At 35.8% G+C, this 22,534-nt stretch overlaps 1 protein-coding gene and 1 long non-coding RNA gene across 7 annotated transcripts in view; one reads left to right on the top strand and one right to left on the bottom strand.

Moving 5' to 3' along the window:
* The window catches only part of LOC120773891 (frequenin-1), a 95,550-nt gene that overhangs the window by 4,406 nt on the left and 68,610 nt on the right, over positions 1-22,534 (top strand). The window lies entirely within an intron of this gene.
* The window catches only part of LOC120773893, a 212,728-nt gene that overhangs the window by 147,730 nt on the left and 42,464 nt on the right, over positions 1-22,534 (bottom strand). For both annotated transcript variants that reach the window (XR_005705198.1, XR_005705199.1), the window contains exon 2: positions 15,587-15,707. This is a non-coding gene — a long non-coding RNA (uncharacterized LOC120773893). The remainder of the gene's footprint in view (positions 1-15,586; positions 15,708-22,534) is intronic.

The following is a 22,534-nucleotide window of genomic DNA, read 5'->3' as shown; positions in this document are numbered from 1 at the left end:
GCACTTCTGCGACTTCTTCCTTTTCGGAAAAATGTATTTGCCCATGAAATGAAAGCGTTATGCAGACGTAGAAGCCATTCAAAAGGCTTGCACCGGCATACTGGCGGCCAAACCGGCCAACGAGCTAAAACACTCGTTCGACATGCTTTAGGACCGTGCAAAAAGCTGTATTGAAGCAGAAGGAGACTATTTTGAATAAAATAAATTTATTTTGTCGAAAAACCATTTGTTCTGGTTTTTTTTAAGTCTTGTTTACTTTGGAATACTCCTTCTAATGTATAATCTGCAATGTAAGGGAATCTCCAGCTTGGTCTAGGGTGTTGCTTTTCTTTGTTTTCCGAAAGAGTTTTGAAAAAAACTGGGCAGTTGATCGGCAATAAACTCTTCAGGATATTAATTTTATTTGTAGGTAGCTTAACGCAGTAAAAATCTGTGTACTGTTTATTTCTTCATACATTTTAATTTCAGGCGGAGAATCGTAAAAGAGTAGAAGACCCCAATTGTTGAAATGGATTATGTGATATTTTATAAGCATGAGTGAAAACATATTAATTACTTTCAATAGATTAGTCAAACCTTAATACACAACGTAAATGATGGAAGGCAAAATATGGTATCAAAAATAAAATATTTCGACATACATAATAAAAGATGTAGCTCTTTCTGTCGTTAGCTGCTTATAAAAATATTTCAAAACTTATGTTAAATGAAACATTGGTCATTTTAGTGCAAATTTAATCAACACACTAGTAAAAATAATACACAGCATCAAGTAAAATTTACTTTCTGAAGCTGAAGCTGAGCTAGAATTCTAACTTATTCACAAATGATCTTCTTCAAGGACTTAATAGCACCCTTTTGTTTCATCTATTAAACTCAAGAAGTGTCCAATAGTCAGCTAAAAGCAGTTAGGATAGGATGCTGATAATACATTCTTATTATTGAAACAACGCCGATTGGTTGATTCAGCAATAGTGGCCTTCACCATGTAAATATCTTCTTAAATTGAAAAATATGCAAACTACAAATTCATTTTGCACATCAAATTTTCAATACTACTGGCACAGATATTAGGCATTTCATCAATACCTTTATACTGATTATATTCGGCCATTTGTTTTGGTTTATTCGCAGCATTTCAAGATCCTTTTTAGTTAATTTAAGAAATTTAAAGCACTTACTTTGTTAACCTGGTTTTATTCTTGTTCATAATTGGCTTTACAGATTTGAGAAACTGTGGATTTTTGAGTTTTTCTAACTTGTTGATGTTTTATAAGTTATTTCATGATGCCAATTATATAGCAACCCTCGTTCTTATTGGCAAAAAATGGCTTCTCTTGAAGCAAAACTTTCATCAGAAAAATCATTCGCCGTAGACAGGAAGAAGCAGTAATAACTTAATGTCAGATTTGAGCTATAATGCGGTTGCATAAGAGCCTGCCAACCGTGCTACCGGAGCTGTTGGCAAGCCAGTATAGACGTGTGTGGCCCGACATTGCTCTAACGAAACACAACTCCTACTATAACACCCAGAAGCAAACGGCGGAAATCCCATAAAATAAATATATAAATGATCAGCACGTTGAACTGACTCGATTTAACCATTGCCGTCTGTCTGTCTAAATATACATATGTAAATACAAAATTTTGCACCTGTCCTTTTTTCACCAAGAAGTTGCTCATTTGTCGTAATGACCGATATCAGACCATTATAGCATATAATTGCCGAACAAAACGAACAATCAAAATGAAGTGCTTGTACGGAAAATTTTTTTATTTCAAGAGATGTATTCACGAAACTTAACTTGGATTATTATTTAAGGCAATCAAGTAATCTCTGAAGAAATTGTTCAGATTGGAGCACTATAGCATATAGCTGCCATACAAGCCGAACAATCGTAATGAATTCCGTTTAAGTACTTATGAAGGGTATTATAGCTTCAGTGCAACCGAAGTTGATATCTTTTCTTGTTAATTTTAAGCACTGTAATTTGCTATTGGCTAAAGCTAACAAAAATATATACGAACAAAAAAGTGCTTTGCTTTAGTATGCAGCAGTCTAATATGTGCAATGAATGGACAGCGCATTAACTTTTATATTTTACAAATTTACTATCACACATTTCCATCACAATCTCGCCGCTTTTATGGTCACCGCAACTACTACTACAACTTTGTTTTGCTGACTGTACTAAAAGTTTGTAGAGACAAAGTTTACGCCATTCAACCTGTTGTTGGCCATTGGCTGTACTTCAAATTTTATTTCGCAATTTTCCACCAAACTGACCACTTAAACGTTATAGCGGCATTTAATGCAAGTTCGTGCTTTTTCTCTTCGTGCAGATATCGAATGATCTCAACTATTTCGTTTGATTTTATGTGCCTCGCTTTATGTACCGCACGCCAGCTCCATCAATGCACTTCAACTATGGCGAAAGTTATTCACTAGCTATAGTAGACTATTAACTCGAGCAGCATTGCAGCTGCAGGCTTCTTGAAGAAAATAGATTCTTATTTGCCAAGCAATTGAAAGTGTATTGAATGTGCTAGTTGTTGAAGGAAAAATGATTTCAATCAAAGCAACGTACTTTTTATATGGTACTCATGCCTTCATTTCGCACTCGCGTCGATGAATTTCTAGAGATTTCTCATCAATAACCGCTATTAATCATGAAATAATACTGTGAGTATATACGTTTTTCAATTATTTTCTGCTTTGCTTATTAATACATTCAGTTCGATTTGAATTTTATGCATAAACGTTGGCTATGAAGAGCACGCCTGTGGCGCACAGCAGGGCGTATACGTAATGTTTGGTAATGAGTGTTTGTTTTGTTAGTTTGTGTGAATGTGTTGCTTGTGCTGCACTCTAATGCTTAGTCATACTTGACTGAGCATCTGTATTTGCTTTCTAATGAACTAATAATTATTTTCACTTCTTTTATGCAAATTTTAATTTTAATAAAAATGCAAAAGTGGAAAATATGATATTTTGATAAAATGTTGGAAATAAATTACCGTGCAAAGCTGTTGGAACAGGAACTGGACATTAAACTGGCGAAAAATATTTTTTTTTTATTTAATAACGGTACAAAAGCGCAATAAAAATTTTTGCATTTGCATTCTCAAAACCGAGAATTGCTTAAATTAATTTATTTATTATTCAAAATAACTAATTAAAAATAATGCAAAGCTATAATTCTGTTTTTTTTTTGTTTTTTTAGAAAAAAAAAAAATTACAATAACAATAAAAACCGTTAATTACTCTTCTACGAAGCATATCTGAACACAACTGATTAATGCTAATAACGAATAAGTGAAAAGTGTGAATATAAAATTTTATTTTTACTGTAATTGCGGTGAATTTTTACTTTATGTACTGGCTGAATAGCTTGTTAGCACCTTTGTGAGAATTGATTGAGTGTTTATGCGTAATTAAATTTAGTGGCCTGCATAACCTTAAAAGTGCTATAGGTATAAACGTATTTTCATGATTCGAAGAAGGATTCTTAAAGAATTTTTAGGTCTTCGTTAAATTTAGAAAAGTGAAATTTTGTTTATTTGTTCCGAACATTATTATTAATTACTATGATGACTTGCTGAAAACTTTGTTGCAATAAAGTTATAAATAATAGTCTAAGGTATTTGCGTCAGCGTTTAAGCATCTCGAAAACTATTCTTCAATGTTTACTGTTGAAATAAAAAATCGCAATTTTCGCACTTTTCGACTCCAAAACACTGTGCCTAAGAGGAATGTTCGTGCATTTTTTATTTCGTATTTTACTAACTATACGAAAAGTTTAGAATAAATTTTAAAAGTTGAGCGAAAGTGATTATTTTGATTAGTAATAACGACCAGAATACCAGAAAGTATGAACCGATGTCATTATTTAAATATACAGCAGGAGATTATACCGCTAGCTTGTACAATACTATACAATATGTCAAATTTAATGAAGAAATCTTGACAAATAAAACAGTAGTTTTTCTAATGAACTTCAGCTTGATATTAAATAAAGAGTTACTAATCTCTATAATGTGAATATAATATTAAAATAGAAAAACTAGATTTAAAAACATATTAAAATTAAATACAATTAAAAAATATTAAACCTAATTTTAAACTTAAAATAAAAAATAAAAGTAAAAAAAAATTTAAAATAAAAATAAAGTCAAAAAATTTTAAAATTAAAAAAAATTAAAACCAAAAAAGTGCTTTTAATACTAATTAAAATTAAACAAATTAAACTTAAACGAGCGAAAGAAGCAAACAAAAAACCTTTGCATACGTTAGCATACTTTGCCACAAAGTATATTAAGAAATATGTTAAACTACACATCTCGAACTGTTTTATAAACGATTGGAGACACTATAATCACTACTATAAACTTTCTAACCCACTAGGTCAAAAACCAAATTATTCGAATACTGTCAAAATATAAAAACATTCATACGCATCGGAATTGGACCATACACTTGCTACACATGGACACCTTTCGAATGGTAGAAACAAACCCATATGCACTTTATGTGGTTCTGAAGATCTCACAATACCTCATATCCTTGCTGACTGCGCACACGTACAACAACAAAGAGTCTTCATTTTTGGTAACAATAAATCATTTGACTTACTCGCTCAGACAGATTGCAATAACATTAATCTTTTTATAAAGTTTATGCAAATTAAATATTTAATATAAAAGTAACTGAAGTGCAAACTAATCTTTAATTTACTTTAGACTTAAGTAAAATAAATGTAATAATTTAATCTGTAAATATTAATCAATCCGAACGTTCTAGCAGCGAGTGCTTTACATTTATATGTATATGTGGAATAATTATTTCTCTTCTAAATAAATAAATAAAATATGAAAATTTAAAACCAAAAAAAAAAACAAAATTAAAAAAACAAATAGAAATTAAAAATATAAATTAATTAAAATTGAAAAAAAAAAAAATTAAAACCATTTTTTTAACATTAAAAAGTGTAAGAATAAAATAAAAATTAAAAAATCGATCTATTAAAAAATCCTATAAAAGGTAGAAATTAAATTAAAAATTAAATTTAAAAAAATTAATAAATTAAAAAGCGAGTTTTCGGAATCGGAATCCAAGCAATTACATATATCTACTAGTTTATATATAAAAGAAAGTCGTGTTAGTTACACTATTAATAACTCAAGAACGGTTGAACCGATTTCGCTGAAAACTGGTGGAGAGGTAGCTTAGAATCAGGGAACTGATATAGGATACTTCTTATCTCTTTATATTAAAATTCAATAGAATTCAGAAATACAAAAATTATATTTCAAAAGCCTGTGTTCTATTCATGTACAAAATATTATGGACATATGTATGTATCCGTATAATCATTTTGACATGTTTTCTGATGATACTTTTAGAATGTTTGTTACGAATAAGGCTGAATTAAATTGAATTTGAAAATGTTTATAACTAAAAACTATTAAAAAAGGTCTATTCTTTTTCATTATCTCAAAAAGTTACACTATTAAAACATGCTCTCCAATTTTCATAGAGATAACTCCCATATTGGCCAATATATAAATTCACTTTGAAGTTCGAAAATCGTTGTAATAGGTATATGGGAGATTAGGGAAGTATTGACCCGATTCAAGTCTGTTTTGACATACAGACTTACTATTGTCAGAAAAGAATTCTCTCTGAATTTCAATTTTATATCTCAGACATTGACCGTTATTTTCCACATAATCGGTAGCTAAGAGCGATTTTTGTTCCTAAAGTGGTATAACTTAAAAGAATTACTACTGCAAAATGTTATCCTATTCTATTAATTAATTCTTGGTTTGTGTACTAGTATACGAAAGTAAACGAATCAAATATCCCACGTACCAAATTTGGTCGGGCGGGTTCCGAGATATGTGATTTCATTCATTTTTATACAGTCGGTAAAGGTTCTTAAGAGATTTATTTTGAAGGAGTTTGGTTATTTTAGCTAAAATAGTTTGAAATATATAATCATTAAGCCCAGCCATGCCCACTTTTTCTAAGTTTTTCATCTACAGGTGCCCCTTGCTACTGTGATCCTCTGCGCAGAATTACGGTTCTTTATTTATTTAGTGCTTAGTTATGGCGCTTTATAGGTTTTTGGTCAATGACGTTTTGAGGGCGGTCCACCTTTGACAATATTTCTCAAAAATTGTTTGATATAACATAACAGGTTAATTGAATAGTCACCCACCTAAAATAGTAAAATATATTTTTTGACAAAATTTGTTTTTTATTCAAGGTTAATTTTTAATAGCGTCATCTATGTATTAGGCCGGGGAATTTGCGTTTGACCCGTATGTTAATTTCATCATCCACAGATAAAGTATGGATATAATATTAAAGGGCATGTTTTTAAAAAGAAAATTAGTAATAAAAATGGCGAGCTTTCTGTGAAATTTTATTTAAGCTTTCTTATTATGAGGATTTACTTAAAAAGTTGCATATCATCTGATCAAACATGAACCGGATTTGTATTCCAAAAAATCGGCTTTGTTTAATAAATCTAAAAATGCGTAGTTTTTTTTTAATTTTTCTAGAATGTTCTTTGTACTTTCAGCATAAAATCGGTATTCGAACAGAATCAATATACAACAAGAAAAACGCCAACTTCAGCTGAACCGAAGCTAATGTACCCTTCACAGGTGCATTTCTTTTAGTAACTATGTGTTTAAGTAAATCTAAAGGCGTAACCAGCTAGTGGTTTTTCGACAAATCTGCAGAATATATCTCGTTAAATGAAAAAGTCTCCAATGCAAGCCCTTGATTCCGATCGTTCGGTGTGTATGGCAGCTTTACACTATAGTGAGTCGATCTGTACAATTTCTTCGGAGATTATATTGTTGCCCTAGAAAATAATTTATACCAAATTTCGTGAATATATTTTGTCAAATGCAGAAGCTTTCCATACAAGCATTTGATTCCGATCGTTCAGTTTGTATGGCAGCTATATGTTTTAGTGGTCCGATATCGTCAGTTCCGACAAATGAGCAGTTTCTTGAAGAGAAAATGACGTTTGCAAAAATTCAAAACCATATTTTAAAAACTGAGGGACCAGTTCGTATATACACAGACAGACGGACATGGCTAAATCGATTCAGCTCAACATACTGATCATTTAAATATATACTTTATAGGGTCTCCGACGTTTCCTTCTGGTGTTCAGGTTATAATAAACAATTTAAACGATCGCAAGCACTCATGAATCTTTGAGCCAAGCCATAAATAGCAACGTGCATTAGAATAATAATATTTTCACTTCCGCACTTTAGTTGAATATCTTTTGTCCTTCCCTTTTGTGCTAAAATGTGATCAGAGATTTAATATAAATACGACTACTGCTTATTAATGTAATAATGAACTTGAATAATTTTTCTTTGTTGAGCTATGCTAGTATATACTAAACATATAATTAATATCCATAATCCTGTCAAGTACAAAGGAATGTTTGTAAATATATTACATTCATCGTTACAACAACAAAATGTATACTTGGCATAACAAAGAGCTGGCAATCAAAGAACAAAAGTTAAGCTACCTGCGAATCGCTCGAACAATACTTTCGAAGGCCTGTAAGCTGGTACAAAACGCAGGGCCTACCTACAGTATGAGCAGGTGCAATATAACTTCAATTGCCTGAAGGTCAAGTAATCAGTATAAAACAGCCGCTGCAACTGTGAAATATTCATTATAGTTTCAACAGTCGTTGTGTACTCATCACACCCGCGCAGTTTTGGTTTAGCTCTTGTGCAGTTTATTAAAATCCACACTTCAAATTTCTATTATGAATACTAAGCAAAATACTGGCGCGCTTGCAGTTCTGGCAAAATTGGCGAAGAAAGTTATCGTCTGCAATGCACATGAGACACCCGAAACGCCGAGGCCTACAATTCAACGCATTTATATGCAAGATGAGTACGAGTACACGACGACACCAACCACAGCCTTCAAGTGCACCAAAGGCAGACGACTGAACTTTAATGATCCAAAACTATTGGAAGAACTATACGAAGAAGATGAGAGCGACTACGATGATGAAAGCACGCCAAAACGAGGTGGAATCAGTTTACAGAGTCTTGGACAAATATTTTGTGAGTGGACGCTTTTTGGGTTTGATCAAACGAAAGATGGCAGAAAAACAGCGAAAGAGGAAAAGAAGCAGCGGTCCGATGAGACGAATGATTCTATGAATTTTGAACAAGATTAAGTGCTGACGAAAAGGTTATGGACTTAATTTAAATTTGCCATTTAAAATGGCATTGACAGTGCAAATTAGCGAGTAGTTTTTTATAAGAAATGTTAGCTTTGTGATGCATTTGTTCTTCAATTGTTTCTTGTTTGTAAAATTAAAATCAACGTAAATTAAATAAATAGTAAGAAAAAGGAAGGATTAATCTAAATATTGTAAATACATTTACAATTAAAATTACTGTAATATCTTTATATATGTATTTGTTAACAGGAGATTAAGAAGGAAGATAGATTAATGATAAAAGGATGGAAAGAAGATTTAAATATGTATGTGTTTTTTACATATATTATATTATATATTGATTAAAAGGTGAAAATGAGAATGTTCTTGAATAGGGATCCATTCTCTACCAAGAAACCAGGCATTAAGCCTCTGACTTTGCTTGTTGTCGCAGCTTCTCATCTTGCTGATGTGAAAAGTTCTGGTTTAAAGTCTGAAGTCTTAAGGCTTGGTCAATTTTAGTCAGCAGTAGTGTGGTACAGTTAGTGCTGCTGCCATTGATAATATTTTCTGTAATTCTAAATTTCATGGTGAAACATTTCCATTTAAAAATGGGATAATTTTACAGAAACTAACTACTAGATTCAATACTAAAACATTTAAAAGTTGTGTAAGCCCTGCCGAAATTTTTTCCTTTAATAGCAACCCTGAAAATTTGGACCTCTGCGCTAAAGTGCCCACTCCTCCACCCACATATTGACGAGAGATATGTGAAGTGATTTTTTCATAGATGGGTCAGAGTAGGAGGGAAGGTTGGAGTCTTTTGTAGGGAGCTCTCTCCCCCAAGCCTAGCGTACGTTTCCGGCCTACTGTAGTGTTTTTCAGGCAACAGAGTCTGCTATTATGATAGCAGTAGACTTACTGCTCCATAATTCAGCTTCTTTCAGTGAGGTGAGCATTCACTTCGATAGCAGTCTTCTGTCTTCAAACAAACCGTCGTCGCACTCGCGACTAGGCACGCACGTCACTGTTGACAGTCATAACTTGGAAGTCGTAGATAACTTCGTCTATCTTGGAAAATAGCATCAACACCAACAACAAGATCACTAGGCAATTGGTATCGACGAACAAAGAGCAAACTCTATAAGTCACTCATAATTCCCGTCCATGCAGAGTCATGGATGATGACAACATCTGATGAGTCGACGTTGCGAGTTTTCGAGAGAAAGGTTCTGCGAAAGATTTATGGTCCTTTGCGCGTTGGCCACGGCGAATATCACATTTGATGGAAAGACCAGAAGGAGTAGGACCTCGTTTCGCTTGGAATCTCCTATTGGCGCCACATTGCACAAAGTTGGCTGTAACCGCGTAAGCGTTTTCTACGCTAGTAAAGAAGAAGGTTGCAAACTTTGCGCTCCATGTTAGTCAAGGAATGTCTGTACATACTAGATATATCTGAAAAACGTATCCGTACTGTGCTCATATCGAAGTGGGAACGAGTTGGATCTCAGGTGTCATCTTGCTGCCTAGAATTTGCTTGATCGACGTTGGTCGATGACCAGCTCCCGTGCGACTGCGAGATCCTTTTGGATAGAATAAAGGAGACCTACTGAACTATCTGTATTTGTTTAGTATTGCCAAAGTTGATCGTGCGGCAATTGTAGGAGTTTTTATTGGGCATTGCTCAAAAGACATTCATGCTGTAAGATTTAAAATCCAGTTGTACGTAAATATATTGTAAAAACTATATAGAGGTGGTAACATCCAGACTCTTTCTTCTAAGATACAGTCTAACCAAAATTAAAGTTGAAATACTTCGTCACTTTTCCCTTCGGCGAATCGGAAGACTTAGTCGCAACTGACATTGGTCGCTTAAAGAAATTTTTGATCGGCTCAAAGTGCTTCTTCGATTTATTACGGTATTTGGCATGAATTTGATATTTTTATAAGTTGTCCAAGTAAGATCTCTGCTATGATTGATCATTAAATCGAACCTACTAAGCCGTAACAAGTAAGCTAAAAACCGGTGTGAATGTGAAACTTCTGGGTAATTATTTTCATTTTATTTCGAGGGTTTAAAAAAAGGGGCAACCCTTTCACATAAAGGTGAAAAATCGAGTTAAGAAAATTCTCTCTAATATATATATATTTTCGGAATGCAATGGGGACCATTTTTGATATTTCAGAACTTTCCTATCTACCTACCTTTGAAAACAGGAAAACCAAGTGAAATGGTTAACTTTAGCTGTATTGAAGATACGATATAAGGATATGGCTCTGTCTACTCGGAGCGTCCATCTGTTTGTTTTTCTATGTATATATATATATATGTATATAGTATACTTGATGAAATTTTTGAAAATTTTTTCTGGGTATTAGAAATTTCATGGCAACTTTGTACGAGTATATACCGCACTGCTTATAAAAAAAATAAAAATAAAGAAATTTTTACAGAGAAAATTGCATGGATTTAGCGAGAAAGCAATGAAAATGCATTGCTAGGTGAAGTGAAGTGAAAGAAATATATCGAGAGAAGATTGCTTGAAAGTTGAGAAAAAGTTGCAGTCAAAAACTATCTGTTCGGCAGTAAGCCGAAAGGGAGTTGAATTTAAGCGATAAAAGGAAAGTGAATAAGCTGGGCAAGTAGCTTTGGTAGAAGCAGCTGATTGAAGGTAGTAAGAAAGAAAGTGCACAAAGGTAGCAGTAAAAGGAAGCATGGCGAATTAATGGTCGGTTATATGGAGGAAAAAGGAAGACCACGACTAAAGCCGAATGCATGTTGAAATATATTTTAAATCTTGCACATGCGATGAGAGCAGACAAAAAATACCTGACAACCTGACTATTAAGACTGCAACGACCAGCTGCGGCTCAAAGGCAGCGCAAGCAAAGCGAGTCAAGCAGCTAAAGGAAGCTGTAGCTGTAGTGAATGCATTTACATACATACTATAAATGGTTATATTTATATGTAAATGTGCATGCATGGGATATAACTGTATGTAAATGTGCAATATGCATGTAAAGGTGTGCTCGCGCCCTTTTGAGGCACGTTGCAAGCGCATGGAAATGTAAACATGCTTTCCAAAGGATTACGCTTAACTACGCACCACTGGAGAAATATACGAGTACAGTTAACATAATGCGATGTATGGACAGCGATACAAAGGTAGCCAGACGTAACGTGTAGTTCGACTACGGCTCAACATAAATACAGCTGAACTCATGGCCAGCCGCAGTTTGCTGTAAATTTAAAGCAAGCTTTTGTTGGCGCACTCACATACTCATGTTGTTGGTTACCGCTTTGCAACCTGTGATAATGAGCGGCTTTGTTTATTTACTCTAATTTACCAGCGCTCACACATCTGCACTGCCTTACAAGCGCACACATGCAACACACACATTTACATGCATATAGACGCACTTGCTGCAATGCCAACATTTAGTAGGTCAGTATTTGTGCGGCATTCAAGAGCTTAACGCTGTAGGCGTTGCTTGAAAATTTGTTTAACACATAAGCGCGGTGGCAAGAAATGTAAATGCAACGAAAAAAGTGGGTTAAAAATTCAAAAGCGAAAAAGTGTTGCAATGAATTTTAAACTAAAGTCAAATAAGGCGACTATTGCAGCGAGGCGTGGTGTTTAAAAAACGCTGATAAATGCAGCTATATATAGCTCCAGCATGCCTGAGGCAAAATGTTCTCCGCTTTTGATTTTTACGCATTTTTGCAAAAGAAGACGACGAGCTCAATAATTACTGTACTCTAGCAGTCGCTGTGATTTGCAAAACTGCGGGTTGCGTATACGCCGTGTACAGCTGGCAATTTTTTCATATAAATAGACAAAATCCTGTGAAAAATTGCGGGTGTTTGCAAACAGCTAGCGCAATATGTCTGCAGCATACATACATATGCATATTTGTCGCATTGACACTGAAAATGCAAACATTTAAACTGTCAGTCACAGCTTTTACGTGTGTGAACGCCAGTGGGTCAGTGCCATTTTGATTAGAAATATTTTCATTTTATACATAACCTCTCTAATGAACTATTTAGTAGCAATGATAGCTATAGCGAACACATTAAGGAGCTATAACCGTTATAACCTGATTTATCCTATAGTAATTTTCCAAAGTTGGTGAGTTTGTTGGAATGAAGTTTTTAGTATTGAATAAATGTTACAACTATATATTGAATATGTGTGGAATTGCATGAGTTCCAAAACACCTATGTCTTCAAGATATTTCAAGAAGGATCTGAAAGGAGCATGAATTTTCCAAAAATCCAAGGGATCGTAAATTGTTGAGGCTTAAACTAGATATCTTCATCCCAGATTAACTTTAAGGGTTTACATTCTGTTGGAATTCCATAAAATCGATCTTTGATATGTATGGTATAAAAGCGTGGTTCTAAACGGATATCCTTTTGTTTCGTAATATTAACAATGAGTTCTTAGATACTTTTAAGAAAGTCTCTCCAAGTATGAGCTTTTTCCTGCAATGAGAAGGTCCTCCGCCTTACAGTTTTTAACTTATTTCTTATTATCAAATATATAAAACGTTTAAAATTCATGGTCCAATGCACTTTTTCCGAAAAGAAAGAAGTCACTCAGTTTCGCCATTTCAAAGGTGAATTGTTTCCCATTAATGATCTAGCGCACAGTTTCGGTGGAATTTCAGGGTGATCACAAATGATTTTGATTGGCCCACATATATGATCGTCATTTAAGTTTGACCACTTTGAAAGACGTTGAAATGCTCCTTTTTATTTCAGTGCCTCTGCTACTGGGGGATATCAACTTTTCATCACTATAAACTTGTTTCATCAATTGAAATGTTTCGATGAAAGCTTTACCAATTTTAAAACAAAATTTAATGTTGGCTCTTTGTTGGACATTTTCGCATCGATAACACAAACATACTGACAATTAAAACGCATATAACTTCACTTCCAACCAATGAAATGTCATGAAATTCCCATTGGACAATCCATAACGATAGCAGATTTCAATGACATATAGATGGCGCCACCATTCAAAAAGTCTTGTTTACTTTGGAACGCACTTCTCTCTCTCGGGAGTCCGTTGGAATGATTTTGGTGGATATTTCGCGTTCTTGCTCGACTCGTCCCGATAAAGCTGAATTTTTTTCAAAAATAGTAGCGTAGAAAGGTATAATTCCGACCTCACATTCTTGAAGGGCACTATAACTGCCAATGAGACATGAGTTTATGAGTTTGACATACAAATAAATCAAAGGACGAGTCGAAGCCAAAAAAATTACGCGAAAGCCGCACAAAATTCGCCAAAAGCCGCTCCTTGCTTATTTCAGTATTCCTGGTTTGGTGCATCATGAACTTGTTCCGGAGGGACAAATGATCAATAAGGAGTTCTACTTGGGCGTATTGAGGCGTTTGCGTGAGAACATTTGCTAAAAAAGGCAAAAACGCAATGGTGGTATATGAAATGTAAGCTCGTGTATTGTATATTTGGGTACTTGTTTCGAAAATTTAAAATTTTTCCGAAAATTAGTTTCGGAGCTATGATTATATTTGTAAGAATTTTTTAGCTCCCATAGCTTTAAAAGCGTTTTTATCGAAACGCTGTTTTCAGAATTGGTGATTAAAATTTGTTTATATAAATGTGCATTACTCTTATTTATTTATGAAATGAAGTATTATTTGAAAAAATTTGACTATTCACGTGTTTATGCTCATTTGCAAGTTGTTATAGTCCTCCTTAAAACGAGTATCCTTAATATTCAATACCATCGAATTTCTTGGAAAATTATCTTTTTTCAGCCATTTTTTATTGGATATTGAGAATGGTATATGGTGTCAAAAAGTGTATTAAAACTAGATAACCTTAGTGGCCTAGAACTAGGTTTCTAAACTATCCCAAAAATGTACTGAAGTCAGAGCTCAATTTGAGATTTTTGATATAAAAATGGTTTAATTTCTTTATAGGTTTTCAATACTAGGAGATAAAATGGCTTTCATTTTGGAAGATTAATCAGCCTTAGGCGACTAGTAAAAGAAGTAAATCTATGAAGATAACCACTTAATCAAATGAGGAATTATTGTAATGGTGCTATCGTGATTAGGTGAACGTAGCACCATTGGCTCCAAATTAGTGAACCATATTCAATAATTGGTTTGCCTAGAATTTTAGAAAGTATTTACATTAACGTGACGAGGTAACGAGGTTCAAAATTAGACCACGCTAGATATCAGACCACGCTAGATATCAGTGGGTAAGAATACTCCATAAAATTTCTTCGCGATATTATATTTTTACTAATATGGAGTACTTTTAAGATCTTTTGATTTTAAAGACATACCGATGACTGACTCTGATTAATGTATACTTTCGGTCTAAGATAAGCTAAGATTATGCTTGGCGTCTACTATTTGTGGGATTTAATAAGGAGTCATTAAAGATGTTTACGTATTTACTTAGCATAATATTTAAACTGTTATATGGCAAATTAAAGCTCCTCGATATAAGCAAAATTGCTTGAAATTCATTGAAAAATAAGAAGATATTTTCCTTTAGAAAAAGCATTGTCGCAGCGCATATTTTATTGTAATCCTCTCACAAAAAATTTGGTTCTACCACTGCCTACACATACACTTGCATTTTTGCGAACAAATTTTTGTGCAGCATGCGATTTTTTCGCCGTTACAACTGTGTAAATGCGTTGCACATTGGCACTGTAATTCGGCAGTGCTTCGCAGCCAGTTTATTTACATGCAAATAAATTTCTGGGTCAAATATACCAACACAGTGCAATATATACATATGTTATTTAAAAATTCATACACATATGTATATGAAAGCGAATATATGTACATACATACACACATACAAACTTGTAAGTGTGTTGCAAGCACATGCATGCAACAATGTCGCAGCATCTTTCGCACACATAAATCTCACTGCGACTGAGCTGCCACACTAAAATAACTCTTTTGAATATGTGAGTATGCATATACGTTAGCTCAACATATACATATGTACTATACACTATACTAATATGTAAGCTTGTAGGCAAGCTTCCAGTTCCACATGCACTTTGAACACCTGAATCCATACCCCGCGTAGTCGCGTGTCATTAAATCATGTTGACTCTGTTGCACGTGTGCTGCGCTCACGGACCGACCGTGTCTTAACTTGTTCGTAAGATTGGCGCTGTGCGGGAGCTAACACTTACTAGTATACTTCCGCCTAGTACTATTATAATAACGGCGTGCTTTAGTACACACACATTCACTCTAATATATATCTATGCGTGAACTTTTCTGTATACATGTTTATATATATATATATATATGCATATATACAATATATGAGCATATGTAGGTATGAACTTACCACTAATGCGCGAAGGCCTGTGTTTCATTAACACAAAAAGAAATTTCCCACGGAAGCAGTTGAGTAGGTACTCTCTTGGGTGTTAAGTGCAATAAAATCGTCTTGTATTTTGAATTGTTAGCTGAAAAATAAATTATTGTAAAATAATTAATATATTTCTTTAAAATAAACAATTGTAATAATACTATTTATGGTCATTGGAAAACACATTATTTTGGCATTCAAATTAAGGTTTCATTGAGCATAGTTGGAATGATAAGATTTATTCCGAATATCCACCGTTTTGTTCGTTAAGGTATTGATAATTTTATTGTTGTTATTTTAGGTTCAAGTTGATTGTCACAGAAATCTTTTTAGGGTAAGCCTCAGAAATGTGTTGTTCTATGATCATAGGGAGAGAGATGTTAGAGGACTTGGTTTAGATAGGTAGGCAAAGAGGTAGTTAGAGCTATTACGCGAGGGTCATTTACTATGAAGAGCAAAAAATACTACGACTTTGTTCATAATTTTAAAATTCTTAATTTATTCTTCAAAATCCATGTTGTCCCCCTCGAATCCCCTTGGCCCAAATACACTTGTGCCACAGAACCAAATCCCTCAGTTTCAACTTCCGGTACTAAACGGTACAACACTCGCTCTATCCCCCACAGCTACATACTTGGAGGTGGAGATTGACACCAAATTGTCCTGGAAAATAAATATAAAAATAGAATAAATAAAGCATACATGACCTACAATACTTGTAAGAGAATCGTCAGCAAGAACTGGGGCCTCAAACCAAGTATAATCATGTGGATGTATACGGCTGTCATAAGACCTATACTTAGGTACATATGGAGCTCTGATATGGTGGCCAGTGCTAAACAAACAATACAACACAAAAAATTAAATGGTATACAAAGAGCAGCATGTGCGGGTGTTACTGGTGCAATCAGGTCATGTTCGACTGATGCGCTCAATGTGGTCCTGCATCAACTACCCATGGACACTTTTATTCACAAAACAGGAGCTATTGCGGCGATAAGAATAAAAGAATTGGGTGGTTGGAACCAGCAGAACTACGGACATAGTGAAATCCTAAACAAGCTCACCATTAATAAATCAGACCACATTCTCCAAAAGCTGGACTTCAATAGACACTTCCAGGTGAGGATACCATCTAGACGAGAATGGAGAAGAGGTTCAATAGGAGAGGAGGATACCATCTCAGTCTATACCGACGGGTCCAAAATGGACTGCGGAGTAGGCACGGGGGTATTCTCCGCTGATCTAGGCATATCTCTCTATACGTCTACCGAATTTGGCTAGCATATCTTCCAAACAGAAGTACTAGACATAGAAAAAGCCTGCGAAGCTCTATTGGAAAACCACGGGAATATAAATAAAGCAACTATATTTACGGATAGCCAGGCGGCGCTCCTGGCCTTGTCTTCACCCATGACAAACTCCAGCACAGTGCACAACTGCAAGAAAGCACTAAGCGCAATAAAAGACAAGCTCCTACGAAACTTAATCTGGGTTCCCGGCCACAGGAACGTTTTCGGTAACGAAAAAGCAGACGAGTTGGCAAAGGAGCTCTCCTCAACGAATCCGAGGCGGAGCTAATACCAAGCCCGCTATGATCGATCATAGGGGAGATCAATAGACAATTTCAACAAGTTGCAAATAACAAGTGGAAAAACATTACAAAATGCGTCATAACTAAACAATTATGGCCAACATATGACAGGAAAATAACCAATGACTTATTAAATAGCTCAAGAAAAAGTATCTACAGAGTAACAGCTATCACAACATGGCATTGGCCATTTCGGGAACATGTGTCCAAAATGGGATTGCCCTACAACGACATCTGCTGAGACTGCGGAGTAGCAGGGAACAAGGAAACAATTTTCCACTTACTCTGCGAATGCCTAGCTCTAGCACAGGTCCGACACAAAAGACTTGGAATCCATCAAGCAGCAAACCTTGAATGGATTTCCACTAAAAGCATATCAAACATAAGTAGTTTCATCGAAACCTCAAAATGTTTTGAGAGAGAAGATGAAACGTAATAGCAGATACAGGAGGTTCTACGAATAGTGTATCAAAAGGGCACATAAAGTGCTAATTGCGTTCGATAGATATCAGGGCTGCACTCCTACCTATCTACCTACCTACCTTGTGCCAACGTTTTTTCCAATCTCCGATACGGTGGTTGCGGCACGATATTGGTTGAAAATTTGGCGAAAAGCTCACGAAGAATCAATTCAGTTTGCACCGGTGCACTGTGGTGGTGCAGAAACCAAGAGTTGTCAGCCGACAATTCTGGCCCCTTTTGTGAATAGCTTCGCGCAAAAGATGCATAACACTACAATAATATTCCTAGTTGACAGTTTGGCCGGTCGGAAGGAATTCGGTTTTTGATAATTGAAACAACTCTTAACAAAACCTTGGTTTTCGACCTGCTTTGATGTGGTCCCACCCTTGCTACGATTTTCGGCTGATTGATCGTTTGTTTCCAGATCGTAAGCATAGATACAAGAGTTATCACCAGTAGTAATACGTTTTATGATATCCTGGTAGTCAAGAAGCTTTGTTTCACAAACGTTAACGAACCGCTGTTCTTTGAAAAAAAAAAATGAATAATTTTGAATCCACTTTTTTAGGCCCAAATAGTATTTGAAAATTGTTTTCACCGATCCTTCCGGCAACGATGCCAGTACGATCTCTAATTGTTAATAGTCAAGCCTGAAGTACCAACTCCTGTATGTTCATCATCAGTTGATGTTGATGGCCGTCCTAGACGTAAGCAAGGGTCATTCTAGATTCTCGGAAAAATTCGAGCTCTTTGTCTGCTATGAGTGGAAGTCGGTGAAGTTGTTGACGGTTTCACTGTGAATGACGGTCAGGTTAGGTGTCCTACTAATGGTCCTAGGCCTTAGGACCTATTGCTTTAGGCAGAAACAGCTTGTAAAGGAGTGCGTGTGCTCCTTAACCGGAAGCACGGAGGCCTCACTATGTAAGTGTTCGCCAGGGGACATCAAGAGTCATCGTGTGATGGAACGAAGTACACTATTTTGACTTTTCTGAAGTTTTCCCATTTGCGATTCAGTAGATCCAGGTGCGGCGTAGTTGATGACCGACCGGCCGATTGCCTTGTTCTACTGCGATCAAATTGAAAGGTGAATTCTTAATTTATACTACGCGTGTTTTTCGAATCGGTAAATTTTTTTCTGTAAGTTGGTAGTACTGTTAGTGACATATGCTAAATTTCGATAAACTATTTTTACTATGTCACTTCGCCACATTTTCAACTAATATCGCGCCGCAACCACCGCATTCGCCCGATTTACCTTCGTGTAACTTTTGGCTATTCAGCAAATTCACATGACCACTTCGAGGACACCGTTTAGACTCAATTGAGGATATAAAAGCTGAACCGAAGAAGGCTCTGATGACCATCACTTCGGAGGATTTTTCCAAGTGCTATGTTGACTGGAAAATTCGTTGGCAGTTGGCATAAGTGTATTGCAGCGGGAGGGGATTACTTTGAAGGAGGTGAAATGGACAAAATTCACCTTTTAATTTGACCACAGTAGTATGTTGCCAACAATGTTTCTTTGTCGTTTCCCAGGAGCTGCGAGTTGAGGATTTTGTTGCGGTTCTGTACTTTTGAAATAATTGGGGCCGCATGAGGTGGTAAGAAGTTCAGGTTGTCAAGTGTAATGTCGAAAATCTTGTTGACAGTCAGAATTTAAATCCATCGATTGTGGTATTGAAATCCGGTTGGTGAATAGGATCACTGTGGGAGAGACAGTATCAGGCTCCGAAGATTTACTTTCGAACCATCGATTCCATTGTCTGACGTCAGTATAATACAATAATCTGAGGATGAGTGCTGGCAATTCGTTCCGGTAATTGGGTGAGTTTCGGAATATAGAAGCTAAATTGTAGCGGGGAGAAGACACTACCCACTATAGTCGGTTCCACGTTACCGGAATTGATCCGGATTAAGAGTTTAGCTATAGAGGAATAGTTTATAGGAGATTATTTCCTGTCATTTTCACTAAACCTACAGGAAACTTTTCCTGATCGTTATTACGAGCTTGGCCACAGTTTACTCTGGCTCATCCCAATTTGACTACTATCGCTTTGGTAAACATGCGCTTCTGAAATCGGTCAGTTTGGTTGCGACTTAGCAACGATTCGTAGATGGTAGTTCTATCCATGAATGTTTTTGTCTATAGTAAGCTTGTGAGGGCCCTAAAATTCGAGCTTATCTTAGTTTAATGTTTCTAAAAGGGGTTTTGTGCATATTTAGCTATTGGGGAATAATGCTTTTATGAAAGTCGGTCTAGTCGATTTGCATTATTTTGTTGATATTTTGTACAATTGGCCTCTTTGCCTGACTTTCGATTTCGCTTCTATCAAATAAAGTAAATATTGAATATTTGTCCTTCGCTGGTGGTTATGCAATACTGAGATCAGTAAACACAAAACTGCGTCAGAAGTGTTTTTGGTATAAGATTTTATCCAATCAGTGTGATATAGCGTAAACCCATCGCGCTAACCGCTCTTCCCGCATTGATAAATTAATTAACCACAAACAATTTAGAAATATAGCAATCATACTCACAGAGAAAATACCTCACTTAACCTTTTCAAGCTGAGGTGTTGCCTTAACCTCGACATTGACTATGCGCCTAAATGCGCGCTTTAAGAAATTCCATTTGACGCCGCCTATTGTCTCTTATTCCGCCACTTGTGTCCGCAACACAATGACAGACCTTGCGCGTTCACGCTCGTCTAAGCGGTGCAGAGGGTGTTCACAATGCCGCCGTGAACTTCGAGCATTTGGCCCTCTCCCAGGAGCCCTCGAAAGCATCTTAAATGCCGAGCACTTTGGCTGTTGCCATTGGCAACTAACAAAAACGTAAACAAGTAGACGAAAATAAAATGGTGAAATAAAAAGCAGAATCATTGGCGACGACGAAAGGAAGCCAGAAGACAATGGAAAAGAATCTGAAGTGCAGCTGCTGGCGACACAAACGACAACACCCACACATATGTATTATATATATGCAGCCACACACGCGTTTGGCACACGAATGTGAAAACAAACATACATACATATGTGAGTGCAACGGAGCAGCACAACGAGCATTCTGTCATGCATATGTGCGTGTGTGTGTACTGTATGCATGATAATGCGTTTTTAAATATGTTTTTGGGTAACGGCTGCTGTGTGTGTTCGTCTGTATGTGCGGCAGTTGCATTAGCCAAATTGAAGTGCATCGAAAACTGTTTACAGTTAAAGCGTATGGAAACAAGTAGAAGACTTGAAGGACTAGAAGGACTAATAGCGAAATCAAGATAGAGAAAGAGTGAAATCAATTTGGTAGCGAGTAAAACGAATGTTACAACAAAGCGAAGGTGACGACAGTAACTACGTTGCAACAATAACAACAATGGTATACACAAAGTGAACGGGTTAAAACGAGATTTCAAAGATGCTTTTAGAATCCTGTGTGCATGGTCTGGTGAGATTTCTTTGCGAAATTTTATTTTAAAATAGATAGAAAGGTAGGTGGACATGCAGAGAAAATCACTAGCCTGAAATACTTTGACTCTTTTCTTAAATAGATAAAGTTTCGTCCAAAAGAGCTAGGTTTTACTCTTTAGTTTTTTAATATACTTGCAACATGTTGCCACAGAAAATATTGATGAAGGTGTCTGATATATAACTGAAATTCAGAGAGAATTCTTTCCTCCTAGTCGTATATCTGAGTGTCAAAATTGGGTTGAATCGGGCTAATACTTCCCTTAACCCCCATATACCTAATATAAAGATTTTTGAACTTCCAGGTGACTTTATACCGCATACTCTATCGTTCAATATGTGAGTCATCCCAATAAAACTGAAAGAGTGTGTTTTTTTTTAGAACGGTACATATTTGTGCTTCGAATGAATAAAAGCAGGTGAAAACTCGCCCTAGACCCCATATAACTAACAAGGCTTATCTAACTAGCTTCGGTCCTAGCAAGTTGCAATAGTATGAAATGTTCTGTTATACCCGCTCTTCCTCCTGGGGGAGCTTTAAATCGTCTTACATAATTTATACAAATAGACTAATCTAATTGAAGCCACGGCGGGTTAGTCTTCAAGTCAATACTCTATTGTAATAAACTCGGGCTAAGTTGACAATGTGATTGAGAAAAGGAGATCTGCATCAGAGGAATTGAAGACAATGTTTTCTTTCTCCAGTAGAGAAGATTGCAACAATGGTTCTGTAATCGAAGGTTTTAATAGTGGAATCTACATATTTTCCGACAGATCGGAGTGTAAAATATTAACAAGAGCTGGCTTTTTCCGTAGTAATCCAAATGGGGCACTGCTCTAACCAGTAAGTTCTTAAACCTTTTAGTTGACAGGCAATCGGAAACTAAGGCTTTCGTAGCGCCAATACTAAGTCTTACTGCTTTATGTCATGCAATTAGGCAATAAATAAATTTTTAGTATGTGACTCTTTTAATATCAACCGGGTGCCTAGTCATATAGGAACACAAAAAACGGAAAGGCTGAAGGAAACGAAACGTTGGTTCACTACGAACACAATTCCTTTAAGCTGTGTCAGAACATTCATCTCCTTCAGGGGCTGTTTGAAGCAATAGACCCTAGAGAAACACATCAGGTCTTGGAACTCTTGTAACACAGGGCATAACAAAGTAATCTTGTAGAGGTTATCTCTGAGCACCTACCCTTAAGATCTCACGCTCACAAAATTGGAAAAGTAGATTCGGCGGAATGCAGAGTATGCGCGGAGAATGATGAGATATTGGAACATTATTTATGCGAATGCCTTGCCTTCAGATGAGATGGGATATATTCTATGGTTTTCACTGCTCCAACTTTAGAAATATTGTTCAACAGGGATGTAACAAATTAGCTATTTTTCCAAATCCACT

The sequence above is a fragment of the Bactrocera tryoni genome, chromosome 4, assembly GCF_016617805.1.
Source record: "Bactrocera tryoni isolate S06 chromosome 4, CSIRO_BtryS06_freeze2, whole genome shotgun sequence".
Classification (NCBI taxonomy): domain Eukaryota; kingdom Metazoa; phylum Arthropoda; class Insecta; order Diptera; family Tephritidae; genus Bactrocera; species Bactrocera tryoni.
The sequence above is the reverse complement of the archived record's forward strand: the minus strand, read 5'-3'. Positions and strand labels throughout refer to the sequence as shown.